Source organism: Microcaecilia unicolor, chromosome 1 (genome assembly GCF_901765095.1).
Source record: "Microcaecilia unicolor chromosome 1, aMicUni1.1, whole genome shotgun sequence".
Taxonomy (NCBI): domain Eukaryota; kingdom Metazoa; phylum Chordata; class Amphibia; order Gymnophiona; family Siphonopidae; genus Microcaecilia; species Microcaecilia unicolor.
This window is the reverse complement of record NC_044031.1, coordinates 175,471,666-175,496,420: the sequence shown is the minus strand read 5'-3', so window position 1 is coordinate 175,496,420 and position 24,755 is coordinate 175,471,666. Positions and strand designations below refer to the sequence as shown.

General features: G+C 42.1%; 1 protein-coding gene across 1 annotated transcript in view; it reads right to left on the bottom strand.

Moving 5' to 3' along the window:
- The window catches only part of LOC115469873 (inactive phospholipase C-like protein 2), a 144,741-nt gene that overhangs the window by 94,468 nt on the left and 25,518 nt on the right, over positions 1–24,755 (bottom strand).

Here is a 24,755-nt window from a genome sequence, read left to right as displayed (position 1 = left end):
GTTTATCCGACATTGCGGCATGGATGTCCAACCGTCACCTTAAACTGAACATGTCCAAGACCGAGCTCCTCGTCTTTCCTCCTAAACCCACTTCTCCTCTTCCTCCACTCTCTATCTCAGTTGATAACACCCTCATCCTCCCCGTCCCATCTGCCCGCAACCTCGGAGTCATCTTCGACTCCTCCCTCTCCTTCTCTGCGCATATCCAACAGACTGCCAAGACCTTTCACTTCTTCCTCTTCGTTGATAAAACAAAAAAGTGAGGAGAATGGATGAGGATACCAACTGTTTTATATTTATTCACTTAAAAAATTCACTTAAAAAGTACATGTGCATAACAGCGACCCGACACGGCCGTGTTTCGGCACAATGGCCTGCTTCAGGGGTCTTTATAACCTTGAATGATGTAGTTTAGAATGTTTGTTCCAAGGGAAATAACAGGAAACAAATCTCTCTGGTCTCCTCTCTTCAAAAATAATATATATGAGATATATATTTTTTTTTTAAAAAACGAGCATCTAAATACCCCTCTCCTAAGAGTTATCGGCAAATTGTGAAAAAGCTTTTTCACAATTTGCCGATAACTCTTAGGAGAGGGGTATTCAGATGCTCGTTTTTAAAAAAATATATATATATCTCATATATATTATTTTTGAAGAGAGGAGACCAGAGAGATTTGTTTCCTGTTATTTCCCTTGGAACAAACATTCTAAACTACATCATTCAAGGTTATAAAGACCCCTGAAGCAGGCCATTGTGCCGAAACACGGCCGTGTCGGGTCGCTGTTATGCACATGTAATTTTTTAAGTGAATTTTTTAAGTGAATAAATATAAAACAGTTGGTATCCTCATCCATTCTCCTCACTTTTTTGTTTCATCTTCACGGCGTCGTGAGGATTTTTTACCTCCTTTTTTACCTTTTTACCTCCTTCTTTGCCTTCACTTCTTCCTCTTCAACATCAGCAAAATTCGCCCTTTCCTCTCTGAGCACAACACCAGAACTCTCGTCCACGCTCTCATTACCTCTCCGCCTTGATTACTGCAACTTACTCCTCACCGGCCTCCCACTCAGCCATCTATCCCCCCTTCAATCCGTTCAGAACGCTGCCGCACGTCTTATATTCCGCCAGAACCGATATACTCATATCACCCCTCTCCTCAAATCACTTCATTGGCTTCCGATCAGATATCGCATACAATTCAAGCTCCTCCTCCTTACCTACAAATGCACTCAGTCTGCGGCTCCTCATTACTTCTCCACCCTCATCTCCCCCTATGTTCCCGCCCGTAACCTCTGCTCACAGGACAAAGCCCTTCTCTCAGTACCCTTCTCCACCACTGCCAACTCCAGGCTCTGCTCATTCTGCCTTGCCTCACCCTATGCCTGGAACAATCTTCCTTTACCCATACGCCATGCCCCCTCCCTACCCATCTTCAAATCTCTGCTTAAAACTCACCTCTTCAATGCTGCCTTCGGCGCCTAACCACTTGAGAAATATAGAATGCCCCAATCTATCCACCCTATCAGATTAACTGTTCACTTGTCCTCTAGATTGTACACTTGTCTTTAGATTGTTCTCTTGTCTTTTAGATTGTAAGCTCTTTGAGCAGGGACTGTCCTTCTATGTTTAAATTGTACAGCGCTGCGTAACCCTAGTAGCGCTTTAGAAATGTTAGTAGTAGTAGTAAATTAAGCACCCGATGGATATTGTCCATAGATTGTCTACCTGGGACAAATCCAACCTGATCCGAGTGAATCAATACTGACAGCACCAAAGCCAATCTATTGGCCAGCACTTTCGCCAAGATTTTAACATCAGAGTTGAGAACAGAAATAGGACGATAGGATGCACAATTTATCCATACCTGGTTTCGGGATTACTGCTATCCAAGCCTCCATCATAGACAGCGAAAAGGATCTTTATAATGGATCTGACAGACCCGGCGAGTAATAAACTGAAGTTGCTCTGAATAAATGCCATCTAACCATAATCACATAGCCTGTAGTTCCCGGAACACTACCAAGGATCCAGTGGTTTTATGTTGCTCTTCTAGGCTCTTAAGTCGAGACAGGCAGTCAGCTATTTCTGCTCTTCGAGAGCTCGCTTTGTGTCTGGCTTTTTGGAGGAAGTAACCCAGAGTTATCGCTTTTAGTGTATTCCATACTACCCCCAAGGAGGAAACCAAATGTAAATTATTTTGCAAATACTCTTTCACAGTATTTCGATACCCTGCTACTATCTCAGATTCCTGCAACAGAGAAACATTCAGAGCCCATCTTGCATCCCTGCCAGCATCACAAATAGAAGGAAAAACCACCCAAATAGGGGCATGGCCCGAAATTGTGATGGGCCCCATTCCTACCTCAAGACCCCCTAGTGCTAAACGAGTGTCCACTAAAAGATAATCAATCCGAGACTAGGAGTTGTGAGAATGCGAATAAAAGGTATATTCTCGAGCTCCAGGATGGCCCAAACGCCAAGGGTCACACATCCCCAGGTCTCTAACTAAATCAACAACAGCACCAGAAATTTTGTGATAGTTTGCCACAGGAGGTCTGGATCTATCCATAGCTGGGTAAAGAGTAATGGAAAGAGTAGAATTATTTATTTATTTATTTATTGCATTTGTATCCCACATTTTCCCACCCATTTGCAAGCTCAATGTGGCTTACATAGTCTTGTTATGGTTTTGCCATTCAAGGATATTAGATATGATTAGTGATGTAAAAGTGTTACATAGGGAAAGAAGAAAAGGTTTAGGTGGATAAATAAAAACGTTAAAGAAATTAGACTGTCGTTGCTGGGCGAATTAAAGTCTCCTCCTACAATAAGGTGAGCATCCTGCATAACGGGAATTCTGGAGCATATAGTTTGAAAAAAGTGTCCTGAGAGTCATTTGGTGCATATATCGAAGCTAAAATTACTGGTTTGCCATCAATGTGCAAATTCAAAAATAAAAAATCAACCTGCGGTATTGACCTTTATATGTTCCACTTGTACCTGCAGAGAGGAATGCAGCAAAATTAAGACTCCCCTTTTCTTTGAACCATCGCCAGCTGAGGCACAATACACCTGAGGGTAGCGAGGATGAGCCAGAAATTGCTCATGGTCTCTCCTGCAAGAACACAACGTGGGGGCCATATTGCAAAATTTCCTTAAACAACTTTTGATGCTTCTGAGGAGAGTTCAACCCCTTTACATTATATGATAGGACTTTTAATGATGTCAGTTAACTAACGTTAGAAAATTTAAGCTGCTGTAGAACTCCCAGGAAAAGGAGGGAGCAGATCTGGGACTGCCTTATGTGTGTGTATCAAAAACCCCTGCTCCCCTACATGCCTCTCCCAACCATCCCACCACTTGATTCAAACCCTTCATCTCCCAACCCCTTCCCCCCTATGCCAACCCCCCCCCCCCCCCGACCCCCATTACCGATACCAACCAACAGACATCCAAAAAGGGATTCCTGAATGGGAATATAAGGAAAGAAGCCAAGCCCCAAACGTGCCACCCAAACCACCCCCCCACTCACCCTGCTCCCACCCACTAAACCACACACACATGTACCTTACCTCCCTTCACACATACATCCACAGCATTAATAACACTCAAGAGAAAAAAAAAGAGGAATGGCTCAATTACTAATCCAGAACAGCCTTAGGAAGCGTGCCCTTGTAACTCCGCTAAATGTTCATTAAGGCCAGAGGGAACAATTAACCCTGCTGAGGAGCTTTCTTGTGCTACGGAGACACCCTCTGCCACTGCTGAAGTTTCGCCCTGGTAACTGGGGCTACAGACTGTTTAGGCATTGGGGAAGCCATCACCCAGGAGTCCAAGAGGATCTTCCAAGCTTCTTCCAGCCGACGTGGTCTATATGCTTTCCCCTGAATGGAGAAACATAAGGCGAATGGGAAAGCCCAATGCTAGTTGATTTTCCCTTTAGATAGAATGTCCAGAACTGGTCTCATTGCTCACCTTTGAGATTGTGTTTCAAAAGTGCAAATTGAGACAAATCTTGAAACACAGTCACCTTAGCATCATTAAACTTTAAATCAGGAACCTGCCGAGCTCTCTGAAGATTTTCTTTATCAGAAAAATGTACAAAGCGAACCACAATGTCTCTGGGCTGATTCCCAAGCGGTTTCCCGAGAGCCCGATGCACTCTCTATAACAGAATGGAAGCATCACCTCCGCCTTCTCCCAGCATCTGCTCGCACAGGAGTCGAACAATAATAGGGATATCCTCTGAGTCCCCTGATTCAGGGACTCCCCGAAATCGCAAATTCTTCCTGTGCCCACAATTTTCCAGGTCATCAATTTTATACTGTAAATCCTCCACCCGGTCCTCCAAACGCACCAGACACGAGTCTACATGAGTTATTTGCTCAGAGTGATCCAGGGAACAAGCCTCCAGCTTCTCCACCCGCCCCCCCCCCCCAGTTCCTTAAGATCGACACTCAGAACATTCATCTTTTCCAAAATTTCCTCTATAGAAATTTTTATCTCAGCCTGAAAGTTAACCAAGCACTGCTAGAAAGATTTAGAAGAGAGACGCTTACACAGCGACATACAAGCGTCTGCAACTGAGACTGCAGAGTCCAAATCCGAGGGAGACAGACAGGCCGGAGACACATGGCACTGAAAGGCCTTGCCAGTCTGGTGAAGCGATTGGCATTCCGCGTCTCTACGCCCAGACAAAGGTACTTTACTCATGATTACTGAAGAGTCACACAGTAATATACGCTGGTTAGTAGTACTAAAAGTATGGATGATGTCAAGGGATGCTTATTTTGAACAAGGAGGTGAGGGAGCTAATAATCTAGGCAGCCATTGAGAGCTCTGATGTCACTTCCTTCCTAGACTTAACATATTTCTTACAAGTATCTTGCTCTAGCAGATTCAAAAATTTTGCTTTATGATGTCTTTCAACTGCTGCCACTGATTAAAGGTGCCACAGCGTACACTGAACAGTTTCTCCGCTCTGTTCAGTATCACCATCCAACTGTTCAAATGCAGACCATATAAGCAAACACTGGCCAACCAGGCATGTTGTGCTTGATTTCTTCTCCCTCTCTCTATCAATTCCATGGGTGCTGAACTGAGGTTGCCGGTTATTTTGGACAAATCCGGAACATAAAAACAAATAAAAAATATGTCCAGAATTCGCTTTGCTTATTTGACAACTAGTTAGAATCACGGTGTCAGTAAGACCCACAAGATTAATTTCTAAAATAATCAGTTATCACACCCTGGACATGAACTGGACTGATTCAGTATTTGTTGTTTTTAATTTAGGCTCTGCTGATTTAAGTTTCAGCTTATATTATTTGACTTTCTCTCTGCCCCAACAATCTTGTATTGCACATCCCTTGATTGGGAAATGCCTGAAGATGCAGTTTCCAGGAAAACTGCTTGTCTGAACTAACCCCCTCCCCCCTTACATTTAAAACACATTGCAGCAGTTTTTGAATGGAGGCACTAAAGTCTTTTTGATTTCTGTATTACAAAAGTGATTTATTTCCCAGCAGTTTATTTGGTAACATGTCTGTACTGCCTCTGTTTTCAAGTTTCTACTTTATTTTCTAAACTTCTTCCTGGATTCATAGAAATAAAGGTGACAGATATCTGGTTAAATCCAAACCTATCTCAACTGCAGGGAGGGAAGGGGTGGGGAAGGAGAAATGGATAATCAGACTGGACACCGCACAGGCACACTGCACAGGCTCTGAATTAACTCAGATACTGTATGCCATATTCACCCAGCTGTATTCTTCTCAGTGTCATTTGGATATGTATTTACAGACTTAGGGGGGTAATTTTTAAGGTGGGTTATGAAGACAATGCACATTATTCTCCAGATTTGTAACAGTTACAACATAGATTTTGCATTTATTTTCTAAGCAGTCAGAAACCTGTACCTTTTTAAACTCTTGATCTTCTCTGGCAACAAAAAGGAGCAACCAACAAGTACACTGCTCTGGCGCCCCCACACCGCCCCGCCCGTCTTCCCTGTGGCTTATTCCCGCCTCTGCGGAAACAAGGAGTCAAGTCGTAGAAAGCTGTGCTGCTTGTGCTCGCTGATAGTGAAGAACAAGAGTTTTACAAAGGTATGTGCCATGGGGGGGGGGGGGGGGGTGGAGGAATAGAGGAGGAATCAAAATATGCATTTAAAAAAATGAATTTACCAGAAACGAATTGGCAAATCGATTCGAATAGTAAATTGGACTGTACTACTTGTCACCAAGGGTTGGGTTTTTTTCCCATTCATCCACGACATTGTAAGTTCATAGCTTAACTTTTGAGAGTTAACTAAGATGTTATAATTGGTTGTTTCATTTGGTTAGTTTTAAAATGAGTAGTTTCCACTAAGTTACAGACAGACAACATATGTTACTGTTGAATATAGATAGTAAACATCTGAATGTGGAAACTCGTATGTTGTTGGATTATCTGTTTTTGTAAACTGTGATTTAAAAGTATAAAAATAAAGATTTAAAAAAAAAGGAAAGAATATGGGGCAGTCTCTGGATTTAAAAAATTAATATAGTCCCCTCCGAAGGGACACCACCTTGTAGGAGTGGAGGGGCTTCCGTGTTTCAATGACTCAGAGGGCTATGCTGACGGGTTACCCATATCAGACAGGCCTCTGAGGAGAAACCAAACAAAGTGTGTCCCAAACTGGAGGATCCAAGATGGCGTCGAGGGAGGATGTACGTTAGTTGAGTTCCCGTTTTACACCAGAATACCTGAAGAAGTAGGCACACTCCCCAGAGAATGGGGAAGAGAAAAGGCAAAGCTGTGGTGTTGTCCTCCTTGAACACGGCTGGGGTTCCCACCTCTTCTCAGCCTACTTTGGAGAGATTCAGGGTCATAACGTCGGGGATATCGGTTCCTGCTTCGGGGAACAGCAAGGCTTTATCGCCGAATCTCAGTGGAAAGGGAGTGACTTTGAGTCCCCCTGCTGGCACGACCCCTCCAAGACCCAGAAACAGTAATGCTTCGCTATGGAGGTCGACAGTGGAAACGCCCGAAGTGGTCGACAGTGGAAATGCCCAAAGTGGGTTAGGATTTGCATGCGACCCGAGGTGGTCCTGGCGCAGCATCGACTCTACTACTACTACTACTATTTAGCATTTCTATAGCGCTACAAGGCATACGCAGCGCTGCACAAACATAGAAGAAAGACAGTCCCTGCTCAAAGAGCTTACAATCTAATAGACAAAAAATAAATAAAGTAAGCAAATCAAATCAATTAATGTGAACGGGAAGGAAGAGAGGAGGGTAGGTGGAGGCGAGTGGTTACAAGTGGTTACGAGTCAAAAGCAATGTTAAAGAGGTGGGCTTTCAGTCTAGATTTAAAGGTGGCCAAGGATGGGGCAAGACATAGGGGCTCAGGAAGTTTATTCCAGGCGTAGGGTGCAGCGAGAAAGAAGGCACGAAGTCTGAGGTTGGCAGTAGTGGAGAAGGGAACAGATAAGAAGGATTTATCCATGGAGCGGAGTGCACAGGAAGGGGTGTAGGGAAGGACGAGTGTGGAGAGATACTGGGGAGCAGCAGAGTGAGTACATTTATAGGTTAGTAGAAGAAGTTTGAACAGGATGCGAAAATGGATAGGGAGCCAGTGAAGGGTCTTGAGGAGAGGGGTAGTATGAGTAAAGCGACCCTAGCGTAAGATGAGACGGGCAGCAGAGTTTTGAACCGACTGGAGAGGGGACTAAGTGGGAGGCCAGCAAGAAGCAGATTGCAGTAGTCTAAACGAGAGGTGACAAGGGTGTGGATGAGGGTTTTGGTAGAGTGCTTGGAAAGAAAGGGGCGGATTTTACGGATGTTGTAAAGAAAGAAACGACAGGTCTTGGCAATCTGCTGGATATGAGCAGAGAAGGAGAGAGAAGAGTCAAAGATGACCCCAAGGTTTTGAGCTGAGGAGACAGGGAGAATGAGAGAGCCATCAACAGAAATAGGAAACGGGGGGAGCAGGGAGGTGGGTTTGGGGGGGAAAATGAGAAGCTCTGTTTTGGTCCTATTTAATTTCAGGTGGCGTTGAGACATCCAGACAGCAATGTCAGACAAGCACGCTGAAACTTTGGTTTGGATGCAAGGTGAGATATCGGGGTAGAAAGGTAGATTTGGGAGTCATCAGCATAGAGATGGTAGGAAAAGCCATGGGATGAGATTAATGAACCAAGGGAAGAAGTGTAGATAGAAAAGAGGAGGGGACCAAGAACAGAACCCTGAGGTACGCCGACAGGCAGAGGGATAGAAGTAGAAGAGGATCCACCAGAGTGAACACTAAAGGTGCGGAGGGAGAGGTAGGAAGAGAACCAGGAAAGGACAGAGCCCTGGAATCCAAGTGAGGACAGGGTATCGAGAAGTATGCTGTGATCGACAGTGTCAAAAGCAGCGGAAAGATCAAGAAGAATGAGGATGGAATATTGACCTCTGGATTTTGCCAGTAATAGGTCATTGGAGACTTTAGTAAGCGCAGTTTCGGTTGAGTGGAGAGGGCGAAAACCAGATTGTAGTGGGTCAAGAATAGCTTGTGAGGAGAGAAAATCAAGGCAGCGGCGGTGAACAGCACGCTCAAGTAATTTGGAGAGAAAAGGAAGGAGGGAGATGGGTCGGTAATTAGAGGGACAAGTAGGGTCGAGTGAAGGCTTCTTAAGGAGAGGTGTGACCACAGCATGTATAAAGGCAGCAGGGACAGTCGCAGTGGAAAGTGAGAGGTTGAGAATGTGACAGATAAAAGGAATAAGAGCAGGAGAGATGGCATTAAGAAGGTGGGTGGGAATGGGATCAGAGGAACAGGTGGTACATTTTGAGGAAGAAAGGAGAAGTGTAGTTTCCTCAATAGTAACTTCAGGAAAGGAGGAAAGGGAATGAGGGGAAGGAGAGAGAGGGGAACAGACTAGTGGAGGGAGAGGTGATGAAGTAGAGAAAGCAAGGTTTATCTTTTGAACCTTGTTGTGAAAGAATTCAGCAAGGGTCTGAGGAGATAATGAAGGGGGAGTTGGGGGAGGGGGCACCTTGAGGAGAGAGTTCAATGTGGTGAAGAGAAGTCGAGGATTAGAGCCAAGAGAGTTGGTCAGTTGGATATAATAATCCTGTTTGGCACGTAAAAGAGCAGATTGGAAGGAGGTCAGCATGAACTTAAAGTGTAAGAAATCAGCAAGGGCCCGAGATTTCCGCCAAAGGCGTTCGGCGGAGCGGGTACAGGAACATAGGTAGCGGATATTAGAAGTCAGCCAAGGTTGGATAATAAACCAACTGGGGGACTGGAGAGTGAGCTCTTCCCCCCGAAGATATCTGGAGCGGTTTCTGTGGAGAAATTGGATCTGGTGAAGCCAATAATGTCACAATGGAAGTACTATGGGAAGTGCTGCAGAGTGTGAATAACTCTCTTCTTCAGATGTTTAAATTTTTTCAGGAATAAACATGTGAGTTAAAGAATTTATATTAATACTTATCTAACAAAGTGGAAGTCCAAGATATAAAAATAGAGACTTTCGACTATGGAAATGGTTTCTCTACGAAAATCAGTTAATTTGGTAATGAAGGACAGCCATGTTTCTTGTAAAAACTGGAATTTCTGGAGAACCAATTAAGGAAAAATAACTTGAGAATTATACATTTTCCTATAACATCCTATATATCAGCTACTGAACTGTTGAAGAAATATTTCTCTGATATTTTGCAAATACCTTCTGAAAGCCACCCTCTGGTGTCTAAAGTGATTTATATTTCCCTTAAAATTTTCTTTATCAGAGAAAATAGATGTGAACTTAACTGACATTTTGGAAAATTCAGAAATTACAGATAAGAGTTATATTATTAGTGACTTTCACCTTTGATTTAGAAAGGAACAATGTTTTGAAATTGTATTTCCGACACATGGCTGATAGTTTCTTGGGTTCAAAGATGAATATATTTCCTGACATTATCAAGGGAATCGCAGACTTGGAGGTGTGAATTCTTGGCTTTTAAGCCAGGAATCATTGCCCTAGGTGGGACCTTCCTAGTGCGATTCCCTTGTGTTTTATTTCCTTATTACTTATTTGTTGAACCTAAGAAATTACAAGAGTTTGTAGAGTTGAAAGAAAAGATGAAGAACCCTCTGCAGCAACTTCCTTCAGTTACCACTGTACCGGCTGCAATTACCAATTACCCTTCTTCCCTCAGAAAACGTGAATTGTAAGATTAACCATTTTGAGTTTTTCTTATTTTCTTTGAGATTGTTTTCCTGATCTTGGATCTCCTAATTGTGGACAATTATATAATATATATTGATGAGAGAAAATGTTTTCTTTTTCCTTTATATTAATTTCTGTTTTTCCTTACATTTATATGATAAACTAGTAAAAAAAGGCCCGTTTCTGACACAAATGAAATGGGCGCTAGCAAGGTTTTCCTTGGAGTGTGTATGTTTGGGTGAGTATGTGTGAGATTGACTGTGTGTGTGAGAGAGAGAGTGAATGTGTGTGTGTTTTTTTTTGTGTTTGTTTCTTGTGTGGAAGGTTGGTTTTTCCTTTTTTTTGTGTGTGTGTGTGGGTGGGGTGTAGCTCCTGTAAGCACTTGTGAACCTGCCTGTCAAGTAGTTAATATGCCTGTGTTCTGGTGAGCTGTGTTTGCAAATTTGAACTGCATCTGTATTTGTCAGTATTCCTTGTTCTGTGGAAGGCTGCGTTTTGATGTGTTTTTTTGGGGGGGAGTGGGGGGGGATGTTCCTTTAAGCACTTGGGTACCTGCCTGTGCAGTTGTTAATGTGTGTTGTGGATAGCTGTGTTTGCTTGTGGTTGGGGGGAGTGTGTCTTTTGAAGCTCCTGTAAGCACTTGGGAACCTCCCTGCTTGCTGTTTTTATCTCTGTTTGTATTTGTCTGGTTTTCTGGTTGTGTGGAAGTGTGCGTTTAGATTTTGTGTGGGTTGGGGGGGGGCAGGGGGTGCAGACGTTGAGTCAGTGGTTAGTTTTGTGTGGGTGGTCATTTCTTAGGGTGGCTGCACATACCAGGAGCAGGAGCATGGGCATCCAAATAGTTTTGTCCTTCCAGCGACATTCCTCGTTTCTCTGTGCTGCACAGAAAGTGACTTGTTGTGCTGCTGAGTCTCCTTGGAAGGGAAAAAAAAAAAACGTCCGTGTTCTTGGTTTTGAGTGTATGGGAATGACGGCTGTGTTGGGGAGTGGAAACATCGATAAACCAATGGGCTTCCTTGCTCGTGTGTAGTAATCGTCGTGCACCATGGCCGGAGTCGGAGAGGAGAGGGAGGGCGGTGGAACGGTGAGGGAGCGGCTGCAGGAGGGTGGTTGAGGGGGACTGGGGGCGTGGGGGGGGGGGGGGCGGGTTCCTGCACCGATTTTGTTTGCTTTTGAGTGTATGGGAATGACAGCTGCATTGGGGAGTGGAAACAGAGATTACCCAATGACAATCCGATTTGTTGCGTGTCATTGCTCCGCTCTCAACGTCATCACGTTGTGACGCGGGGACGGGGCAGACACTCATGCGATCTTGCAACTACAAATTTAGAACGTTGGAGGTGCCTTTTATATATAGAGATGTGAATGTAATTAAGTAAAATGATAAATAAATAAATAAATTTAATATAGATAAGACAAGAGGCCCTTAACTTAAACCTAGGGGACAATAAATTAAAGAGGGCTAAAAGGAACATTTAAAAATACTTACAGGTAAAAATAACAAAGAACCCATTCCACTTGTATCAGGCAAATTATATCCTTTTGATTAAGGCACTTAAGGAACCCATTTTGAATGTAAGAATTGTGAGCTGGTCACCCTTCCAGACTCCGGCCAGGACTGACCCTGCTTAGCTTCTCTCACTGCTGGGCTCTAGCCTTCTCGGTAACACACAGGATTCTGGCTCAAACACTGGGGAGCTTTCTGCCTCCTCTTCTCCCTTCACAAAACGCTCATCAACACCAGGCTTCTTATAATTAAGGGTTTTATTAATGGCCATTTAACATACTCCTCATGGCTTATTTCTTCCTTAACATCAACATTTCTTCTTCTTTAACATAAACATTTCTTCAAGTCCAACATAACAAAAGGCACTTTACTCAGAGCCTGCTACTTAAACCCTTCTCAAACTTAAGACAGTTCCTCAAACTGAAACAGTCAAACACGAGCATCTACTTTCCTTCTCCAGCTGTCACCTTTTCCAGGGAGAGCTTCCCCAGTGTTTCCATCTACCTCCTACAGCTTTCCACCACTCTCTTAATAAAGCTGCCTGCAACCCTCTCACACCTGGTTCAATTTCCCAATCAACTGCTGGCTTCTCACTCTCCTGCTTAGAGTCCTCCCCCTGACTCTGATTCCCTTGCTGCTGCAGTGCATTCTGGCCCTTGTAGTTCCCTGCCTCCTCACAGAATATAGGACAAAGGGGAACTGTCATGGCCATGGCTGGGAAGGGTGGCCACTATAAAAATGAATATTTGCCTGTTTGCTGTATCTATTCCAGGCCCAAACAATCTGGTTGAGTTTGGGGATTTTAAGGCCTTGGCAGCATATGATTTCTGATTTGTGTGGATGGCAACTTAAGATAGCTAGATCAGTTATGATGATGTATAGAATGTTGGGGTTCTGGGCTTACTGGATTTGAAGGTTTATAATGAAGCGGCACAAAACAGATCTGGGACTGGAGAGAGGGTTTTCAGGGGAAGTCTTCAGTTTTTTTTAGAACAACACTATCTTCTACATCACCTTTTGGGAAATGCTCCATGGATCACCAGAGGAGGGATCTGGGTAGCTAAGAGAAAACAAATAGACAAAACATTCATTGAGGTCATGGCAAAAAGTGGCAACTAGGATGTGGGGTAAGAACTGACTACCATTGCTCGTTCCTATTACCCAAGCACTAGAGCACTCTCAAAGGAGACAGGATAATAGATTTGGTAAGTTTATCAAGGCAGGCCTATATAGCTTAATTCAGTCTCTACAGGAAGGGCAGATCTACAACTTTGAGCATATGGCACAAGTTATAATTTATGTTCCTCAGAATTTTTCCAGTATCTGCAGGTGAGGAGGCACTGTTTAAGCATGGGGCCTTATAAGGAGCTACAACAGAGAAAGCTTAATCCACTGGAGCTTCTATGAATAAAGAAAAAAGGAACTAGAAGCCTAATTACAGCAACTTGCCAGGAAATTAAACAGAATAAGGGTTTTAAACTTAAATATATGCTAGAATGAGAAGCTGATTTGAATATGGATTTAAATGATAAAACAGTGGGGACAGTTAACTAGTCAACATCTGTTAACTAAAGGAGAGAAATTAAAGTACCAATACAATGGTACTCATAAGATCTCATCAGTTTACTCTATGTAGAATGGTATATGGCTTAGAGGGAACATACATATGTGACTGGCATGCCTGATTGTAAGGATTACTGGAAACAAATTGATATACAACTTCAGGGACTATTTGGAAGATGCTCATATTTATTGTCAAGTTTGTGTTTATTAAATAGTGGGCTCAAACAGCTGGATAAAGATACAAGGAGACCTATACATAGTTGCCTATTAGCAGCATGATGTGAATTTACATATGAGAGGAAGAACAATAATTCTCAGAGTACAACCAGGTGGAAGCAATACCTGTGAAATGTTATGTCAGCGATGCATTTATACTAGGTGCATATGTTGCGCACACATCCCCCATCAGACCAGGCCCCCGCCCATAACTTAAAATCCACTCTGCTGGAGTCTTCACCTGGGTAATGGCAGCAGTACTCATCCTCTGCAAATTACACCACCACCAAACTGTTCACATCCCCTAACTACCCCTTACAAACTACTCCCTAAATTGCCTTACTATCTTGTAAACTGCCCCATCCCTAAATCTAATCCCCCACATCTGACCCATTCTCAAAAAGTTCCCTACCTATAACTGACATCATCCCACCACCCCATAAATTGCCCCACCCCCAAACTATCCCTATATGCCACAGACAGTGCCAGATTAAGCCACTGGTGAACTCTGCACATACTTTGCATCTACACGTTAACTCAGTTCAGGACTCAAACGATTAGGATTTCCAACTGTCTAGCTTTTTTCAGAAGCAAGAAGAATTTTACATTTATGTCAAGAAAACAGAAGGAAGGGTAATATGTCTGGACATTTTTCTGTTTAAAACCTCTATCTACATCTCTCTAGTTCCCCCCCATCTGAGTAAGCTGCTCTGCCTGCTTCCACTGCAACTATAGATGGGATCCAGCCAATGAGAAGGCGGCTATGGTTACAAGAAGGGAAGAGGTTATCTAGAAATAGTTTATGTGCTGTAGAAGTGAAATTTATACATGTGGTGAGCAAGGCTATACTACTATGCTATGCTATCAGAGTTTTCTATACTGCCATCATTCCCAAAGGATTCAAAGCAGTTTACATTTTCAAGACAATTCCAATAATTAAGGAGAGAATTACATGATGACAGAGCAATTAAAAAAACAGGAACAAATTTAAAACACATAAGATATTTGCACATCCAACGTTCCATTGCTGTCTGGCTGCCTGGGTTCGTAACATCTCATGACGTCAGCCAGCCTCCAGCGTTCCATTCCCCCTCACTGCCTCGCCCTCACGTCAAAACGTAATGACGTCAGAGGGCAGAACAGTGAGAGGGAAGGGAACGTTGGAAACAAGCTGACGTCAGGACAACGGAAGGGAAGCCAGCCAGGCCAGCCAGAAAACGATGAGGTACAAAGGAAGAGAGAATCGCGGCACATCGAGGGAAGGGCAGAGCAGAATCGATGGACATGGATGGGATGGGAGGAGAGGACAGGAGAGAAGAGAATTGCAGGACACGGATGGGAGGGCAGGGAAGAGGAGAATCGTTGGAGGGGAGGGCAGGGAAGAATCGCTGGACATGGAGGGGAGGGCAGGGGAGAGAGAGAAAAAAAATTGCTTACAAGAGAGCCTTCCTAGGGCCTGTTTCATTGTTGAGGAAACGGGCTGGGTTCCACTAGTAAATAATAATAAATTTATTGTTCAAACAAATAAATTTTCAACAATTTCCGAAAAGACAGATAAGAAGGCACAGATCTCAATTCTAAGGGAAGTCAATTCCAAAATCTGACACCAAAGAATGGAAAAGACGCTTCTAAGATGGATTTAAACCTAAAATTCTTTGAGGGAAAACCCAGCTTCAGTGTTCGTAGGAAGCCCAAGGTTTTCTCTACAGATGGAAAGGTTATAAGCTCAATTAAACCCTCAGAGTTCGAACCCAAGAATCTTAAAGTCGATCTGTTTACTAATCATAAGCCAATGAAAATCTTGATAAACACTATCAAAGCAACTAATCCCACTAATCAATCTGATAGCTGTGTTCTGCATCAACTGCACTTTGCTTCACTGAAACTCAAGAATAAAGTGAATTACAATAAACCAACTGTGATAACAAAACTGCCTTGAGCTATTGTCATAAAGTCATCTTTCATTGATGAAGCTTAAAGAAAAACCTCCTACTGAGGACTTTTATCTGTTTCTCAAAAGCTAAAGTCGAATCCAAAATCACACCCAACACCCTGGAATGATCATCAATTTTCAGCACCTCTCCTGAAGATAAAGTAATAATTGTGTTTGGTATTTTAGCTATAGCTCCAAACCAAAGTAGCTTTGTCTTCTGTTTAATTTCAAAAGGTGACTCGTAGCCCACTTATCAGAGAGATGTAATATTTAATAGAATGTAAAGTACTGTCCCAGCTAGGTAAAGCAGAGCCCAAAACAAATATATCATCTGCGCAGAACAGTACACAAAAAATAACCACCCAGAAAGTTCAAACACATATAACAGATAAAGAAAGCAGACAGCCCTGTGAAACTCCACATCCAGGGATCGTCCTTCCCTTAACACTATAAATCCTATTTTTTAAGACTTGATCAAACCATCTATATACTGTTCCAGAGATACCTAAGTCACTTAACTTAAAAAGAAGAACAGAACAATCTACAGTACACTGCCAATATGTCAAACTGTGGATGTGGAGTCAGTACATCAAACATTTGACTCCAACTCAGACTCACCTATTTTTCTACTGTCCAACTCCTACTGGATATTAGATTTTAAATTTTTTGTTCTGGAGCTGAAGTGCTGGTAAATATAAAATATACCTTAATAAATCTGCACATAACTGTTTGGCTTGTTTTTGTTACATTTGTACCCTGTGCTTTCCCACTCATGGCAGGCTCAATGCGGCTTACATGGGGCAATGGAGGGTTAAGTGACTTGTCCAGAGTCACAAGGAGCTGCCTGTGCCTGAAGTGGGAATTGAACTCAGTTCCTCAGGACCAAAGTCCACCACCCTAACCACTAGGCCACTCCTCCACTCCATTGAATAATGAAATCCGCTTTGGTTGTACCCACAGAAAGGTGGTATATCAAATCCATGACCCTTTACCCTTTATTGTATGTTACAGTGAATCAATGTAGGTATACTGTACCTGTTGGAGCTGCTTCTCCCATAGAAATGTACTGGGGCATTTTGGCGTTCATTTCTCTTCTGCCCCTCACCACCAGGGCTGTGGAGTTGAAATCAAATTTATCATTTTTTGTCCTGGATCTAAAGTACTGGTAAATATAAACAGAGTAAATATACCTTATATTTACTAGGACAAAGATTATATGTAGAGAAAGTGTGGCGGTGTGGGACAGAAGAGAAATGAACTCCCTCCAAAAATGCCCCAATACATTTCTATGGGAGAAGCAGCTCCAACAGGTACAGTATACCTACATTGATTCACTGTAACATACAATAAAGGGTCATGGATTTGATATACCACCTTTCTGTGGGTTCAACAAAGCGGACTACATTATTCAGCTCATATTCTACTACAAGCCAAACAGTTCTGTGCAGATAACTAGGCAACCCTAGCAGATCTTACAGTACTTTTATGGTCATCTACTATAATAAAAAGCAACCTCAACGTTCTGAGGACACTGACGTCACTGAAGTCAGTCAGTCTCCCAGAACGGTTCGTGGATTCATGGTGGTGAAGCCACCCCACAGACCCGTGCCCCGCCCTCGTGTCAAACGTCATGACGTCGAGGGCAGGAAAAAAAAATCACCTAAACAAACGGTTGACCCCCCCCCTAAAGCTGCAGCTCAACACAAGGACCTCCAGCACCCCCCCCCCCCCCGCAACAACCCCCTCCTGAGACACCCACCTTTGCGTTGCTTTGCCGGTGGAGGACCCGAAACCCTGCCAGCACAAGCCCTGTCTGCTCACTACGGCGTCATCTTCGGCGTTCCTAGCCTGTGGAGGCAGGGCTTCTGTGCGTCTGACGTCCTGCACTTGCAGGACGTCAGACGCACAGAACTCCGCCCTGCACAGCTACCAATGCCGACGATGACGCCGTACTCAGCACACAGGACTTGTGGTGGCAGGGTTCCGGGTCCCCCGCCGCCAAACCAACGCGAAGGTGGGTGCGATGGGCACGGTGGGTCGGATGGCTGCGGCCAGATGCATCGCCGTGGGTGGGAAGGTGCCGGGAGGGGGGGCATCGCACCTCACAGGCAACTGCTCAATGAAGAAAACCTTGCTAGCGCCCGTTTCATTTGGGTCAGAAACGGGCCTTTTTTACTAGTAATACAATAATAGTAGATTAGATCATAGTGCCCATCATTTCATACATTTCTTAAACAAAAACGTTTTCAATTTCTTCCTAAAACTTATTAATGTATTTCTGATCCAATATCAAGAAGGAAAGCATTCCAGCACATTACTGTTCGATAAGAAAATGTGAACATGTAAATTCTCTTAAATCTCAAAGATTTCACAGATGGAAAAAAGATGACAGAGGAATTTTTGTACATTTAGACCTATTTGAGGAGGGCAGCAACACAAAACATCTTGAATAGCCTGGAGCTAAACTACAGATTTTAAATATCATAGTGAGCATTTTGAAAAAAATGGGCTTGTAGATTAAGTCAACAAGGAGGAAAGGAAAAGAAGGTCTAACCATTAGACCAGGTGAAATCAGAGGGTAGAGATTTTGATACTTTTATTGCTGGCGCTCTGAGCCACTGCCTCACCTTTAGTCCAATTCTTAAGCCAGCCCTGCAGAAGTTGCTCTATCAAACTGATACGCAGTACATATCAACCTTACCACTGTATTCTGAGAATCTGTAATCAATTTTTTAAAGTGAGCAACCAAGCAAAATTAAGTTGCAATAATCTAACGGTGATAGTATCTTTTGAATGATGGATTTTAAAATAATTACAACATTTTTTTATATGTTTTCAATTGCCTTAAGAAGCACTTTTCAAACCACATTAGTTGAGATACCACAGATAAATTAGAATCTTGAACCACTCCTAAATCTCCACAATAAATTTCTTATTTTGAATCATAAGTGTATCCAAAGGAAGACAATATTGGTTAGCCGACTGTTTTACCCTTTCAAAACAGAGTTGAAGTCATGACCTTATCTAAGCACAAAAGAAACTGAATAAGCAGAGTAATATCAGCTTAGGTATAGGTATAGACACTTATTCCTAAAGAGTGAATTTGCTTTTCAAGAGTAGAAATTAAGGGCCTCTTTTACAAAGCCGTGCTACCGATTCTCATTGTGGCAAATAAGCGGAAGCACATTCAGTTCCTATGGGCTTCCTCTAATTTGCCACACGGGAATCGCTAGCGCGGCTTTGTAAAATAAGCCCTAAGACATTAAAAAGTATAGGAGACAGAGGTAACCCCTGTGGCACTCCATACTATCTTCCAGGGGTCAGAAATCCTACTACCCAATTTTACCCTTAGGACCTGTTTCACAGAAACCCTTCAAACTAACTCGATACCACCACCTCCCTCCCCCGGGTAATACCATTTTCACTCTATCGTTTATTTTATTACATTTGATATACTGCAAATCACCAAATGATCAACAAGGCAAAATGCCAATGACAAATCTAACTGAAGAAGCAAAGTCTGAAGACGTTTTGACAATAAACTTTTTTATCTCAGTAAGCCAAGCAGTGTTTCTGTGCTAAATCCTGAGTGAAAACCTATGTTTCAGAAAGAATATTATGAAACTCCAAATAGTCTTCCAACTGTTGGGTTACAATTTTCTCTGCAATTTTTGTAAAAATGGGAATATTGGCTATTAATCTGTAATTTGTGAGTACACGGGGGGGGGGGGGGGGGGAGAACTCCTGAAAACTGTGATTAACAATATGCAACCCATTAAGTCCAAAAATTCACCACAAACATTTATTTCAGAATAATAAGTAGCGCCACTATGAAGAATGGAGGAGCAGTGTCCAATATGTAAGAAGGACATTCATCTAGATCACAATAAGATTTTAAAAATCTCTTTAGTAGCTTCTGAACCACTGTTATATCCAAGGGAAGAAAATCCTCCCAAAGATTATCTGCAGATATACCAGAAACTGTCTGCGTACATTATATCTCGGCCTCAGAATTACCCTTTATCCTAACAGAAGTTCTGAAAGAAAAAATATAGCACGTACCAGTGTTGTATGTACAGCTGATGAAATGGAAGGATCAACTAAATTTTTAGTCTGACAAATGTTCTCACAGTTTTAAACATTATAATCAGAAATATGTTTATCAGTGTTGTATGATGAACTTTCCTAGCTTCTATTATGTGGGATTTATATCTATGAAAATGAAATTATGCGTTCATTTTCACTCCTTTAATCAGGCTACACTGTTCTGAACAAGAATGTGTTACCCAATCCTATCAGCAGATGGAGATAGAGAAAAACTAATCTTGTCCTGCAAACTCAGCAATATAAGGGTAGTGCTCTGTGGAAAACTCCAGTAAGCAACTGCCAAAGCAGCAGAAAATCCCTTATAAAGTACACCCATGCCCTATAACCACTGCAGCTGTAAAGATTAGCGAGCATCGCCACATCTGTGGACCTCACTACCCTGCATTTGCAGATTTGATTCATTCTCACTCTATTTTTTTTTAATTTCTTTTACTGAATGGGAAAGAGCAGAGCACCCTGAGAGCTCGGGCCTTAGTCTTCTGAGGGCAGGTCCCAGAATAGTACCTTGACTAAGTGACACTTCCTTTACATTTGGGGCCATACCATCCTGGCTGAATGGGGTGTACCCAAGCAGAATTACAGAGAGGGGGAAGACAAGGCTCCCCAAATGGCAGCTCTGCCACAGTCCAAGGAGGTTCTGGCCACCATGTCTAGCCTGTGATATTTTGCAAAGGAATGAAGCGAAGACCACGTTGCCACCCAGCAAGTTTCTTCTGGAGAGACAACCCAAGCTTCCGCCCGGGAGGTCACCTGAGCCTCTGTCAAGTGTGCCTTCAATGTGGGTGGATTCCCCTGGTTCCTACAAATTTAAGTGGCCTCAACAGCCTCCTTGACCCAACTAGAAATAGAGGCCTTGGAAGCTGCCTGACCCTTCCAAGGTCTGTGGGCCAGTACAAAAAGATGATCAGAAACACAACACTCATTTGTCTCCTTCAAATAGCATAGCAACGTACTGCGAGCATCCAGCTTATGCAGACTCCAAGCTAAGGCACTGGAACCCTCATCCACAAAGGAAGGCAAACACACCTCCTGGTGTACATGGAAAAATGAAATGACTTTAGGAAGAAAGGAGAGAACCATGCAAATGGATATCAAATCCTCCAAGAAGGAAAGATACGGGTCCCAACAAGACAGAGTCTGAAGCTCAGAAACTCTTCTGGCCAAAGTAATCGTCATGAGAAACACAGCATTCAAAGTAAGGTCCTTAATTGTAGCTGCCCTCAATGACTCAAGGGGAGCACCAGACAGCACCAAGAAGATCATACTTGGATACCATGAATAGTACTTAGTACTAGAGTAGTAGAAACTAATATTCAAACAGTCTCCTTAAAATCACAGAAATCATAAAAACCAATACTTGAACCATATAATATAAATATCAAAAATTATATTAAACAACACAATTAATCTTAATAAAAACATCCAACTAGCTCAATTGAAAAAAAAAAACATGTATAATGGGACAGACATTATTACAGTGATAGTGTAAAACAAACTTAGTTAATACATATGTGAGCACTTTATAGTCATATCATATTCACTCTATCACTATGGTGCAGTGTCTATGTGATATACAGTATCTTTATAAACCATAGCAATTAGAGTGTACATTCTTAACAAACAGAGAGATTGACACTGAAAGGGAGCACATACCTACTGGGGAATAGGAACAACTTTCCCCAAATAGTTAAAAACAAATCCAACTGCCTAAGGGATACAATAAGTGTATCAGATTATTCTCAAATTACCTTAAATCAGTTTTAAAAGAAATTGTGTAATACTTACAGCGTAGCACCTCTTCTTAGTGAGAAACAGCAATTTCATCATACAGAATGACACAGGGAATCTGTTTCTCTTTTACTACAATTGCTTTTATTTCCTGTTGGGTCAAAAGTCAACCTAACAGCAAAATTACTTAAAATACACTTCATCAATCCAAGATGTGTTATAAAAAAAACCCAAACCAAATAAAAACTGCTTAAATAATAAAATCCTAAACTAAGGAGCACTCAATACCACACATTCAAAATACCTAAAACCAGCGAAAAACACAGGAAAAACAATCGCTTTAAAATGGCAAATTAAGGATGAAAATCAATGAAGCACTGTGTGCCTACCTGGAAATGCTCATTTTTCTCCGAAAACGCTGTGTTTTGCACTTCTAATCGCGATTTGATTCTCAAAAATACCAATGCTCTCTAGCAGCCATTTTTATGCATTTCAGTGATACAAAAATCATCATGCAGTGAAAGAAATAATTGTTTCATGATAGGCTCAATTGATGTTGCAAAGGGTTGGCTTTGCTTTAAATGATCATATAAACATTCAATACCTTCATCTAATTTGTATAAAAATATATAAAGACTAACATTGATACAATATGAATGGAAATAAGAACATATAAATAAACAAGTCAATAAATAATTAAAACTGAATGCAATAAATTTAAGTTAAAATAATCCAAACCATATGAAATAACCAAAATATAAGAATGACAGAGATACATAATCATTTATTGAAAAGAACTCCTTTTCAGTGTTCACAAAGGATACATAAAAATCTGATTCCTGGTTAAACCCTTTAGGTGTTACAGTGACGTAGTTAAAAATGATTTAATTTTCTGCTCCTCTTGCAATAAAATCCTATCTATATCTCCTCTCCAATGGGGCACTATCTTGCACAATACTGTGAATCTCAGTTCATCAAATATATGCCCTTTATATTCCATGTGTTCTACCAATGGTTTCTCAGATATATTTCTTTTTATGGCGCTACGATGTTCAATTATACACTTTAGTAACCTTTTTGTTTTTCCAATATAAAGTAGCTTACATGGGCAAACAACTACGCAGATGACATGTGTGGTTTTACAGTTTGAATACTGTCGGAGTTCGTATCTGTCTCTAGTCAGGGGATGAACAAAACATTTTGGTTTTTGATTAATGTGACAAACTGAGCAATTTAGACATGGAAAATTACTCCAGACTGTATCTATTTTACGTGAAATCTGAAAGGCAGATGGTGCTAATATGTCTTAAGTTCTTGGTCCTCTTAAATGCAATCATATCATCTTTGTTCTCAAAGCACTAAATAAGCTTATTATAAGCTTGGCCGCCCAATCATCCCTCAGGCCATGTCAAACCAGACTCCCATCTCCTGACTTTGGGAAGGAATAATGGCACAATTAAGGTAATACAACCCAGCCCACAGTCTTGAATAGGGAAAATGACCTGAGAGGTCACCAAGGTGGCCTCTAACATCGAGCTGGCTCGACTCACCAATCTTCCAGATAAAGATGGACCTGAATTCCTGGTACTTTAAGTACACCACCACCATCTTGGAAAAAGTGCAGGGTGCAATAGCCAGCCCAAATTGAAGGGCATGAAACTGATGATGATACCCCAGTATACAAAAGTGGAGATACCTCTTGTGACGGTCCCCAATGGGAATGTGCAGGTATGCCTCTGTGATGTCTAAGGAGGGCAAGAACTCGCCCTGAACAGAGACGATCACAGAGTGGAGTATCTCCATCTGGAAATGCTGCACCCAGGTCAAGCATTCACCCCTTTGAAGTCCAGGATGGAATGAAAGGAACCTCCTTTCTTTGGTACCACAAAATATACATTCCAAGCCTGCTCCACCGCCTAAATGGGCTCCACCACCCCCAGGTTGATGAGATGCTTTGTAGCATATGAGTAACATCCTAGCACTTTTACTATGAGCTATAGCGAGACACCATGAAGGGTGTCAGGGTCAGATCGATCCAATTCCAGGAAATAACCCCGCTTGACCACCACTAGCACCCACTGATCTGAGGTGAAGCAGGCCCACTCATGGCAGAAGAGAGCCAGTCTGCCCCCTACTGGAACCATCTAGGACAGGCCTGGGACCTCCAGCACCACCAAGGGCCCTGAAAGGAACTCTGCTTAAGGGTCTGTCAGCACTCACAGCAGCAGACTGCTCTACAACAGCCTATGCCTATTAGATGACAGCAAGACAAAGGTGTGCACTGGGAACCCTGTTCTTGAGATCCAAGAGATGGAGAGGCCAAGCCTCAACCATGTCCTTCACCAACTTCTTCCTGCAGAGCTGAAAGCTAGCCCAGTGAGCAGGAGCACCAGCCTAAACAACCTTCCATCTGCTGCAGTTTTCTATCAAGCGCCAACCCTTAAAACTGGTGAGTTCACTGGAAGAGACTAGTTTTTCTCTAAGTCCATCTGCTGGTAAGAAGGTATAACACCCACTTATCCAGGTTGGTACACCCCAGATGATAAAGAAACCTTTAATTAATTTACACATTGAGTCAACACCCATAGTATGAAATACAGATAACAGAAATGGTGCCATCACACTAGATGTCCCAGGAATACATACTTCATTCCTCCATTGTAGCTGCAAACCTTCAACTTTTTGAACAAATGAAGAACCAATTGACACAGGGTCCACAATAGTCATTAGGGACAACAGAACACCAGGTTAGACACTGAACCAAAGCAAACAGCTCAAAAGGCCAATATACAGTTGTTTGCATCTTACATGTAAAAGCACTGAATCAATAAGCTAATGTTACTCAGCTATAATCAAGTCAAAGGCCATTTTCTCAAGCCCACACTGTAAACAACCACCAATGCCTTTCAGCCTAACAAAAATCACACTTTTTGAAATTTCATTAAATCAAGAAGAATCATGTACTTTCTGATTAATGTGAACTGCAACTGAGGAATCAACCACTTTCTGTGTAGTGGATGACTATAGATGAATGTTATTTTCTGGCTCAGAAAAATCAAGTTACGGTTGGTTGTTTTTTTGTTAACTTTGAACCAAAATCTCTTGCAAATTTACTAAAATTCCACATGTAACATAAATCCTTTTTTAAAGATGAATAAATAATTAAAACTTAACATAAAATGGGCAGTCCGTGGGACTAGAGATATAGATAAAGAAGAAATTACACCAGACAAATTCTATTTTGAGGGAAGAAAAATCCAAAATCTGCCTCTTTGTAAATTCACCTACTCATCAAATCTAATGAAAATCCAAAGCTGCCATGCTGTTATAGCCATCAGTAGCAATATTCAACGGAGTGTTCAATAAATGCAAATGAAAATTCCTAAATACCACTAATACAGGGTTTGACAAATCCTGGGCACCAGATCACTATGGTGCCTAGAAACTGTATCCTGGAGCCTAGGATTTTGTGTTCTTCTTATAGTTTATTTTATATGTTCTTTAATTGCAC